The sequence below is a fragment of the Pseudochaenichthys georgianus genome, chromosome 7 (genome assembly GCF_902827115.2).
Source record: "Pseudochaenichthys georgianus chromosome 7, fPseGeo1.2, whole genome shotgun sequence".
Classification (NCBI taxonomy): Eukaryota; Metazoa; Chordata; class Actinopteri; order Perciformes; family Channichthyidae; genus Pseudochaenichthys; species Pseudochaenichthys georgianus.
The window spans coordinates 18,657,716-18,669,494 of NC_047509.1; the positions used below are offsets into that span (position 1 = coordinate 18,657,716).

General features: G+C 38.6%; 1 long non-coding RNA gene across 1 annotated transcript; it reads left to right on the plus strand.

The window, feature by feature from the left end:
• Window positions 1–9,097: 9,097 nt before the first annotated feature.
• On the plus strand, window positions 9,098–9,892 carry LOC139434100 (uncharacterized). Its single transcript, XR_011643523.1, has 3 exons — window positions 9,098–9,192; window positions 9,411–9,461; window positions 9,777–9,892. It is a non-coding gene; the product is annotated as an uncharacterized lncRNA (long non-coding RNA).
• The last annotated feature ends 1,887 nt before the right edge of the window (window positions 9,893–11,779 follow it).

Below are 11,779 nucleotides of genomic sequence, written 5' to 3' on the forward strand. Positions count from 1 at the left end.
GCCTTCCATCGGGGCACAAACTTATCTCATGCCCTCATTGGTCATGTGCGCGTTCGTGTGTGTTGGAGGAGGGGCTCTATAAGGAAGTGGCAGATTTTCTCCGGTTGTGTATTTTCTAGGGCTGTCAAGTTAACGCGTTAATAACGTGTTAACGCAAAAAAAAATTAACGCCACTAATTATTTTAACGGGATTAACGCATGTGTATTTTTTTTCCTCAGCCGCCCCGTAGTTTCAGAGCGCATCGAGTTTAAAATACCATCTACAAGCTGATGCTGACAGCCCCGCTCCTGCCGCCCGCTTGTGGCAGACCACACTTCCACGCTCACCGGCAGGCACCGACTGGCCATCGGGAGGACCGGGAGGGTGTGTGTATGTGTGGCCCGAGCGAGAGAGAGACCTTACGTGCATTGTTGTTGTTAGCATCTGGTGCTAGCTAGCTGCGCTAACGGATATAAGGAGCTGTTTAAATGAAAACAGAGGAGCGACATTTCGCCACAACTGTGCCGAGCACTTGACTTTATGCAGGAAGCCAGACAGTGGGACATTGTACGAAAAGTCAGCACACTCAGCAGCACGGATAGTGCAACATGATTGCAGCGTCCAGGTAGCTCCCGTTCGAGCATATGCCTTGAGTTGCACATAGCTCCAACGATCCATCACTCTCTCACACACAGACTCACTCACACACACACACACACACACACACACACACACACACACACACACACACACACACAACCATTTGTATTGTATTATTGTATGAGAGGTTCCAGATTGAATTGAGGCGAATATTTGTAATGTTCAGAGGTTGTTGTGTTTAATATTCACGAGAATATTTGTCATTGTTCAAATGATAATAAACATTAGCATAAAGCATATTTGTCCACTCATATGTTGATAAGAGTATTAAAAACTTGAAAAATATTCCTCTAAGGTACATTTAGAACAGATAAAAAATGTGCGATTAATCGCGATTAACTATGGACAATCATGCATCGACTGACAGCCCTAGTATTTTCAAATTCTAGCAATCTCGAGCCGGTTTCTCAAACTTACCTTTAACTATAAATTAACAACCCAAAACATTATTTTCAGTATTTTGACAATAACCACAAATAATGTTTATTTCCTTTTTTTTACAGTAAATTTACTATATAATATTTACAGTATTTTTGCACTTTCAGAAAATAAATGCAGATGTACGTAAAATAAAAAGTTGTATCTGTAATTAAATATGTAACTCGTAATATAAAAGTGTATTACTATTACAGTATAAGACTTTAAGAATGTCTTTGTAATTTTAAGGTAGTCATAAAACTGTAAAAAAAAAAAAGCGTCATATTCGATTGAATCCACCACAAACACAAAATATCCAATGTTGAAACAAAAGTAAATAAATATGTTCTCATTAACATCTACAGTTGACAATATCATTACAAAAAATTTAAATTATAGAAAGTGGAGACATTTCTGCAGGGAGGACCAAGGTTTAAAACACACACTGTTATTTACTCAACAAGTCACAGTTATCCTTGTTTTATTTATGTTGCTGTTTTTTTTCCCCCATTGGTCAATATACATTAGTTTTACAGTATAATGTATGGTTTTCGGATTCTGGCCGATAGCCAGAGCTACGGCACTTGAAATAGAATTCAGCCAAAACACGGCAGACAAGTCAGGCATGTTTGGAATGAGTCCACAACACTCCTGATTGGTTAATGTAAACGTAATCGAAGAAACCTGCCAATGAGAACTGTCCGTGCCTGTCGTTCACATTTGAAACTTCCACGTCAGTTTGAGCGGGTCTCCTCCTGCGAGCTACAGCTGTCTGTATTTCTGCTGCAGGAGTTTATGGATTAATATCGGGATCGTTTTACACGTTAAATATGAGCATCGGGACGTCAACAAAGAACAGAAGACTTGAGATCTGGTGAGTCCTGAAACTGTAATGGAGTTAAATATGTATTTAGATAATCCTTAGTTTGTGAATGTTTTATTTTTTATTTAAGGTTACGTTTCTTCTTCTAGTTAGCTGAGTTTCTTCCCGTTAAGTTGGTATTCATCATTAATAGGTTGTTAAATGTTAAGAAGCCCTGAGATGCTGTTTCTTGCAAGATGTTGCGCCCGGGAAACCGGACTTAACAGGTGGCTGCTAACGTTAGTTTACAGCTTATTGCAGTGCTGCCGCGCCACCCTCTCGTCTCCAACACGGGAGAATTACACATAAACATGCAGCGGGGTGTCACAATGTTGTCGCCAAGTTTAATGTAAAGTTTCACAGCTTTCTTATAGCGGAATCTAGTTTGTTAATGTTCAGTAACAGCTAGCATAGCATAAACAGCTAACCGCTAACGTTTGGCTAACTTGCTAGTTAGCTCTGCTCTATATATTACAAGCTAACATGACTAGCTAATGTCACACTGTGTGAACTAAAATACTTTTTGTATTACTACATCATACACGCTAGGTCCAAATCACTGCTAACATTTATTATTTTTGAAAATGTATAGTAAAGAAACACTCAGCCATGCATGAAATAACATAGAAAAAATAATACGGGTAATGTTTGACCCATGTTGTGCCTTAGAAGTGTAGTGATACAAACATGATTTTTATTCAAAAAGTAAGAAAGGGAAAAATACAAATTGGTGTTGATCCAAAACAGGTTAATTGAGGAATACCTGGAATCCTGAATGGTTAAAGTAATTTATTGCAAAGATATTTACAATTAAAACTAATTCGGGTCACTTTTGACACATGTTGGTTGTATGTTGTTTAACAAAGGGTTAACATGACGGCTGTGATGTTCACTCTTTTGACAGAGCACCAGTGGACAGCGAGGACTATGGAAGAGAAGATGTGATGGCTTTGTGTGGAAAGCTGCTGAAGCCAGCCTGTGTCCCTCATCAGTCTCTCCAGGCAGCACCCAGCTATTCTTCCATCTTGCAGATTAAAATACTTTGATATGTGAGTAATAACTAACTTGTGTCTAACATAGTATTGCATGTGGTTTAGTAAAGTATTTAAAAATACCCCACATTGTACATGTACAGGAAAATCAGACCTTGTTCAACAAAGATCATAAGACAATTGTTTTGTCTTTGAGGTACAGCCGCAGCAGAGAGTCTGAGTTTGAAGAAAGCACTAACATTTTATTTAGTGTTGTTTAATCAATCAATATTTACTGGTCTTGAATTTCCTCACTGGATTACAAAATGCTCGAATCTTATTGTACAGGGACATTATGCAGATTTAATCACCTGAAGATGAAAATATAGATTCATCGATATGTACCATTTTAAGGAAATAGACAGTTGGTGGTATTGACCAAAGCTCCGCAGCTGTAGCTAGGCGCTGCTAATGAAAACTCAAGTGCTCAATTTGTTGGTTTTTCTGTATTAAGAATTGAGCAAGCATATCTTCCTCTTCGAAATCCCAGTTGTACTTCGCTAACACGTAGTGCCTGGGAGGGTGTGTTTGATTGTTCCCACCCTTACCTCACTTATGGACTAGGTCATGTTAGACAAGCAATCCAGTGGTTAGTTTTAGGGTCACCTCCATTGTTTTATTTTTTATTTATTCACTTTAAGAGAAAGGGATTTCAGAAACAAGTCTCACAAGTTTGGCTCGAGGTAAAATTAACAAAAGCTAACTGTTGTTAGACTATGTTCCCCCCCTTCTAAACTTATAAAATAATGAATGCCTGATAATAAATCCATCATTATGGTTTACTAATAGTTATCACTTCAACTTCCTCCTCCAGCCACCTGGACACAGCAGGAACCTATGCCAGGATCCTGTTTGTGGACTTCAGCTCTGCCTTCAACACAACCCTCTGGCTGGAGGCTGCGCACCATCAGGACCAAAACCTCTCTACATCAGGACCAGAAACTCTCTCCCTCAGGACCAGAACCTCTCTCCATCAGGACCAAAACCTCTCTCCATCAGGACCAGAACCTCTCTCCATCAGGACCAAAACCTCTCTCCATCAGGACCAGAACCTCTCTCCATCAGGACCAGAACCTCTCTCCATCATGACCAGAACCTCTCTCCATCAGGACCAGAACCTCTCGGCACCTCAACAAGGCCCGCCCCCCCCCACTGACACTTTACCTCAGCCACAACGCAGACTCTGCATGGAGATCACAGGATGGTAAATAATGCAATGTTTAAATATTGCTTACTGCCCATATTTTATATTCTATAATTTATTGCATTCTATTTCTTAATATAGTTCGCTATCTGTGTAGTTTTTTACATTTTTTATTTGTATGTACGACACCTCCTCATACGTGTGAACATACCTGGCAATAAACCCGTTTCTAATTCTGATCTGTTTGTCCTCTAGGTTGCACTGCCACGTCTACAGTAGCGCAGAATGGACAGAGAAAACATGATTGGGCCTCAAGTTTTTTGCAGCCAATATACATTATCCTACAAACTTGGGATAGGAGGGTGAGTGAATAAGTTATCCATTGGTTGGAACCTACATGCCCATTGTTAGATGTACTAAATCCTGCACACTGCTCCTTCAAATTGACAATGTGAACATATGTCGCCATTTTGCAATTTATGTTATTTTCAGTTGAGAATGTTTCAAAGTCATCTTAAAAAATTCAACTTACTTTTTGTTTCTACTGTTTATAAGTATGATGTTTAAATATGAAATGCTGTATTCATTAGTTGTACTATAATTCTACAAATATTTTTATATTTTAAGTTTTCAGAGTAATTGTTTCCTACAGAACATTTTGTGATGTCATTTTGTTGAACCTGTTTGATTGGAAAATGTTAGAAAGCTGTAAAATAACAGTATTCTCCCTGTAGAACTTTAGTTTCTGTATTTATTTTAGTGTTTGATCATACAAATCTAATAAAAGAAAATGTAAAAAACTGTTTTTTCTCATCAGAACTTTATTTAAGGTATTTTAATGTAACATTTTAAGACAATGGATTTTGAAAAGAGAGGAAGGTTTCCTCTAAAATCTTTAAGGACAATTTCTGTATACTAATTGCTTTTGCACTTTATTTCAGTTAAAGTATTTTTACTTTAATTTTATGGTTTTTGTTTGGCAGCCTGCTGCCAGTCATTTGACCGTTTTTTTACGGGTTTTTTGCCCGTAGAAGTTTTAGTGCTGTACTTTTATTAAAGGTTATTGACTGTAAAAAGAGCAGATACATCTGTACAATTCTGTAAAACCTTTAAGGACAATTCCCGTAAATTAATGTTATAAGTTCTGCAGAACAATTTTATAGAAAACAATAGCAATTTTCTATAGGATTCTATAAATTATTTGGTGGAATCTATAGTAAAATTCATAGGTGAATTATATAGAATATTTGCCATTATAAAACGGACAAGTCAAATCAAGCAATCTGATTGGTTCTTAGCCGTGATATACTGAGCGTATACCACGGGTAGAATTGTAAGTTACTTTTCACAACAAGTCAGTATCCCTCCGCATCTGAGAAAAACAGTATACCGTTAGGCTGAAAAGCAAACTGCCTGCAGTTTGCTTTTCATACTGGAACAAGAAAGCAGCGGAGAAGTAACGGGGCAGAAACCCTCCTTTTTACGCAGCGGTCCAGACATACACATCAAACGGCAAAACATATTCAGTGTGCAGTTCCTTTGGCATAAGGGCAGGGATATCTAGATACTTTCCAAGGTCTGACATCATGAATTGAGCTACTTTTAAAGCAAGCAACGATGTTTTCAAATCTGTAATCAAAGAGGTCCGCAAAAATACTATCGGCCAATCAGATTGCTTGATTTGACTTGTCAGTTTTATAAATATATTTACATTTCTTCTGTTACGAAACAAACTTACAAAGCATAAAATGGAAACATTTAAGATTAACTTCGACCTCCGGGGGGTCTTACTATGGAGGAGTGGATTGAGCAGTGCCTATCTCCAGAAAAAAAAAAGCACCTAAACGACGACATGCAGAGCTACGTGAAGAGCAGGTAGACCAACTGGAAAAGTACCACCATTCAAAAGCTTTCTGATGCGGGTCTTGAAACAAAGCAGAGAAAGTATGACCGTTAGTGGCCACAGGTGCGAAAGCTCTCTCCAGAGCTACTGGAAGCCAAATCTCGGGGACCGGAGAAAGTGGAGCAATATTCTCACCACGCCAAGCAACAGCCTAGAACAACCTCAACAAGTAACCACGTAAGCCATGCTACTGATGCTGGACAGGTTTTCAGTGGGTGCAACATACAAATGAATGTAAATAAATAGCCAAATAATGAATCAACGCTCTCTGTCTAATATGTTCGCTAGCTGTTAGTGTTGTTGCATAGCAACCACCTCGCACTATGTTTCGCGCAGAAGGCAACGGAGGGACTATTTTTATTTGGAACATCATTATTTACTAATAAAAACTATTTAAATTAGAGTGTGTATTTTTTTTTCATATTGCCACACTTGGTAACCGTTTTAGAAAAGCAATAGCTCACTTCAGGCCGTGAGCTATTGCTTAAATATCCTGCAGTATATTCTACAGAAACATCAATAGATTTTTCTATAGATTATTTTGCAGAATCTATAGTAAAATCCATAGATACATTCTATAGAATATCAGCAAACATTCTATAGTATTCTTCAAAGAAGTTCTATAGAAATGTCCACAGATTCTATAGAATATAGGTCACACATTCTATAGTATTCTACAGAATGGTATTCTACAGAACAGTTCTATAGAAAGCATCCATGGGGTTTTCTATAGGAGTCTATAGATTATTTTCTACAAAAAAAACCATCTACACAGTATATATTTTCTATACTATAGTATTCTATAGATTATTTCCCAGAATCTATAGTAAAACACGTAGGCAATTTCTATAGTATGTCCGCAAAAATCCTGTAGTATTCTACAGAAATTTTCTATAGAATTCGTCCATAGATTTTTCTATAGTATTCTATAGATTTTTTTTGCTAAGGGTAGGACCCATATCCAGAGCTAAAAGGACAACGGTTCACGATTTTAAAGGCAAAGAAAGAAATAAACGCTTCTTCAAGAACAAATCGGCATGCTTTTATATAAAAAAAAGAACGGATCTCATGTTCTCTTTTACATTCTCCGCTTTAGTGCCTGTCTTTACACGTCCTCTTCCAAAAAAGCCTAGTTTGCTCTGATTGGCTTGCAGAAAAAATAGCAATGGTAGTTCTCAAAAGTATATTTTAATGTGACATCCGATGGGGGGGATACATCTGAGTGGCTTGTTGAATCTCATGTTTTCTGACCAAGGCAGCCCACTAAAACGTTCTGGTTTGTATGATTTGTGGCTTGGTTGGCACTTATAAAAACACTTTTTATGTATAAAAGATATTATGATATGTCCCCTTTAAAGACATGTGAGGCAAATAAGTGACAAAATAACGAAGTGCAAACAAATCAGTGAGGACCTGACATGGACTCGTCACACTACCACCATCACCAAAACAGCTCAACGGCGGCTCTTCTTCCTCCGCAGGCTGAGGAGGTTCAACATGGACTCCAGGATACTCTGCAACTTCTACAGGTGCACCATAGAGAGTATCCTGACTGGCTGCATCACAGCCTGGTACGGCAGCTGCACCGCCCTCAATCGTAAGACTTTACAGAGGGTGTTGAAAACGGCACAGAACATAAGGACGGAGCTGCCATCCATGGAGGACCTCTACTCCCTGCGGCTCAGGAAGAAAGCCCTCAGGATTACAAAAGACCTCCATCACCCCAGCCACAAACTGTTCTGTCTGCTGCCGTCTGGCAGGTGGTCTACCTCAGAATCAGGACTAAAACCACCAGACTCAGGGACAGCTTCATCCCACAGGCCATAAGACTATTAAACACCTGAACTTGAAACAACATCCATAACATTCATCTGGCTGCAACTTAAAAAAAAAGTGTCTATTATTTCATATTCCAATCACTTCTATTATAGACTCTTTCACTATTTACTATTTTTCTTTTTGGATTTACTTGCACTATATTTTTATGTTTTCCTGTTTTATTGTGTTGCACTGTTGGTGGAGCCTGGGACTTAAGATTTTCATCGTGACTACACTGTAGCTATGTACGTATGATTAATAAAAGCCTTACAATGTATGGGTAACACATATAAGTATTAAATACAATAAAGTATTTTAATATAAAAGTCAATCAATCAATCAATGTTTATTTATATAGCCCAATATCACAAATGTTACATTTGTCCCAGTGGTCTTCACAGTGTGTACAGAATATCAGTATGACAATACGACACCCTCACATCGTACAAGGAAAAACTTCGGGAGAAAAATCACAGTTTAAAGGGAAAAATGGGAGAAACCTCAGGGAGAGCAACAGAGGAGGGATCCCTCTCCCAGGACGGACAGACGTGTAATAGATGCCGTGTGTAAATTGAAAAGATAATACATTTGCAACATAGGTAGTCCAAATGTTTGGAAATGCATGTGTGTATAATAGGAAGATGAATCCATGAGGATATCCATCCAGGACCTATGATCCAGGACCACAGCCACGACTCAAGATCCAGGGCTCGCGATCCAGGACACAGGACCGCAGGATCATCCATGACTCCGGATCCCAGCGTATATAGACTCCAAAAAGAAAGGAATTTGGGGAAGCTGGGTTAATCGGAACATGAGAGTACACACAGGTATAGACAGAGAGAAGGAAGAAGTAAGATGTTCCCCGACAAACTAAGCCTATATCAGCAAAACTAGGGGCTGAATCTAATCAGCCCTAACTATCAGCTTTATCAAAAGGGAAGGTCTTAAGCGCACTCTTAAAAACAGATAGGGTGTCTGCCGCCCGAAAACAAACTGGAAGCTGATTCCACAAATGTGGAGCTTGATAAGAAAAGGCTCTGGCTCCCATTGTACTTTTAGAGACTCTAGGAACAACCATAGACTGTATATATAAATGGACGTAGGGTCCGTGACGTCACCCATAGGATTCTGCAGAGTTGCCGTGAAGCCCTTAGTAGGCGGAGTCGGCCACTAACGCCTCGACAGTGACGCCAGAGTCTAACTCCCGCCTTCTCCCGCCTGCTCCAAATAAGGGCAAAGAGGTGGTGCTGAGACCTAGCTCAGACCTAGCTCAGGCTAAGAAGCTAAGCTAACATGCTCTCAGTAATAAGCTAACAACCTATGCTAACAACCCAGCTTGCGGTCACTGCTCCTCGTTCCCGGCATATTCTGAAGGTAAGATACCCTGTAACTGTAAAATGTTCTTGAACCTACACTATACAATTGTTTTTTAAGTGCTTCACCGTTTTTCAAATATAAATGTCATGTAACTAAACTTTGTAAACTAGCAGATATATGGCTAGTGTTGCGTGAATTAAATGTGATTAATGAAATATGACTGTAGAAAAAGAAAGGTGCTTTTATATTGATTAATTTTTTTACATTTATTTCAGCATTAAGCAAAAAGAAGATTGCAACCTCCTCCACGCCAAACTGCACAACCTGTAAGTTGATGGTCCTGGCTTACTTTACATGACTTCAGATGGTTGACATTACACACAAACATACTATACATATACATGTGTGCACAATTGTAGATAAACAGCACACAGTATATAAATATATATATATATAAACTGTTTGCTGTTAATCTGTTTTTTGAGGTTTTGCTCTCTTGTTACTTTTAACCATACAGGTGTGATTTCATAGTTATTTTGCATGTTATTGTCAAAGGAACAAAATGAGCAACCCTTTATACTTAATTTGATATTCCTCATTATCTGAAGCATTTGTTGCTCTCATTTATTTTCCTCCCATAGTGACTGTATGGATAATCGGAGACAGCTATGTCCGGCGTGGAGCCCAGAGAGCTACAGAGACCATCGGCAGCAACCTTGGCCTCGACCTGAGGGTGTGCTGGTTCGGTTGGGGTGGACTGCGCTGAAGAGGTGTCCTCCCTTTCTTTTCCTACTCCCTGCGAGGAAGAGCAGTCCCGGATGTCCTCCTCATCCACTGTGGCGGCAATGACTTGGGGGATGTGCCCAGTGTTCAGTTGCTGAACCAGATGAAGGAGGACCTGCACCAGCTTCACCATCGGCACCCTGGCATGAAGATCATGCTCTCTCAGAGGCGCCGGTGGAGGGCTGGTGCAAATCCTGTCAAAATTGACAAGGCCCGGAAGTTTGTTAACAGTGTTATGGCTACTTTTGTTCATAGCCTAAATGGTGCCATTGTTGACCACTCCAACATTAGACATGACAGTCCTGGGCTGTTTTTGCGAGATGGAGTTAATTTCACCCCTTGGAGAAATGATATTTTTTTTAAGTCACTAGCCAATTGCCTGAAAGACCACCTCCAAAGACTGTGAACTGCTAAAATGTCAGTATCACTGTTTTTGGATTTGGCCTTTAGAGTATGTATTCTAAGGCCCTTGCTAAGCCCAGACTGTCATGGCTAATGTTGAGTTAGACATTACATCTGTAGCCATAACACTGTTAACATGGCTGCTCTTCCTCTTCCCCATATCCCACCCCCCCCTCTTCCCCCAATGGACTCTGCAGCTCTCCAGGCCCATGCTGGGCATGGCTGTCTGTCAAACCTTTTATTTTGTATTTGTTATGATGTTTTTTGTTATTTTATTTGTTAAAATAATTCTGTATTTATGTAAATATTGAAAATAAATTACATTCATATTTTCACTTCTTTTGTCTACTGCTTACTGAAAATGTTAGCTATCACATCCAAATGGGACTATCAAATGAAAGGATAAGCTTACCATACAATACAGAAAACATTACACATTAAGGCTCAAATCTTTTCCCAAGCCGGAGCAGTCTGAAAAGAGTCCCAAGTTTAAAAACACAACATCTTGACAATGAATACTACGCTGTCATTTATCATGACAATACAAACAACAAGAAGGTCTCCCCTAATCCCATGTATGTTGGCATCAATGTCATACGCCTACCATAGAATGTAATTATGAAGTGCAATACCCACAATCCCTACAGGGTCGCAACGTCACAGAAGATAATACCTTTGAGAGAGTTTCTAAATTGTTCAGTATGCAGATAAATATTTGTTTTACAATAGAAACATTTTTCTCCATAAATGTTCCCACATGTTGTGAGCATCAACTTTAAATCTTTTGTCAACAAATAAAAAACATCTTAATTTCCTTTACGACAACATTTTGTTTATAACACCACTACATTAACAATAAGCATAGGAAAATGATAACTGTCAACATTTAAGATTGTGCTTTTACTCTTTATTTAATCAGATCTATTTCACATTGAAAGTTACATCTTGCATTTTATGAAAAGTAAAGGTTTCGAATCATTTTATGACTTAAGTACACTAGAACATAAATTAAAGATGTGCAACAACTGTATCAGTAATTCAAATGATATAACTTATGTACAGGGTTGGGAGGGCTACTTGCCAAAAACACAACCAGTAACTTCATGTGAGTATCAAGATATAAAAGTAATGTAACCTGATAACTTTATTTTTCTTTTGGATTACCTCAATATCAAATGCAATGCAAATAAACACAGGAGAGAAGAAATATTAATATGATGTGTTTACTGAAATGTATAATATAATACCATAAAGCAGATTCAGGCAGTAGGTGTCGGATTCACAATGAAAGTATTATCCTACAGAACAGTACGGCTTCAGAGAAGAGATACAATTTGATAATTTTACAACAAGCACTATCTGCTCTTTTTAGGTTTTGAATAAGATTGTAATCCTGAGTTTCCCTATTATTAGAAAAGTCAAACTAATGCGATTACATCTTTTCCTATGTAACTAAGGA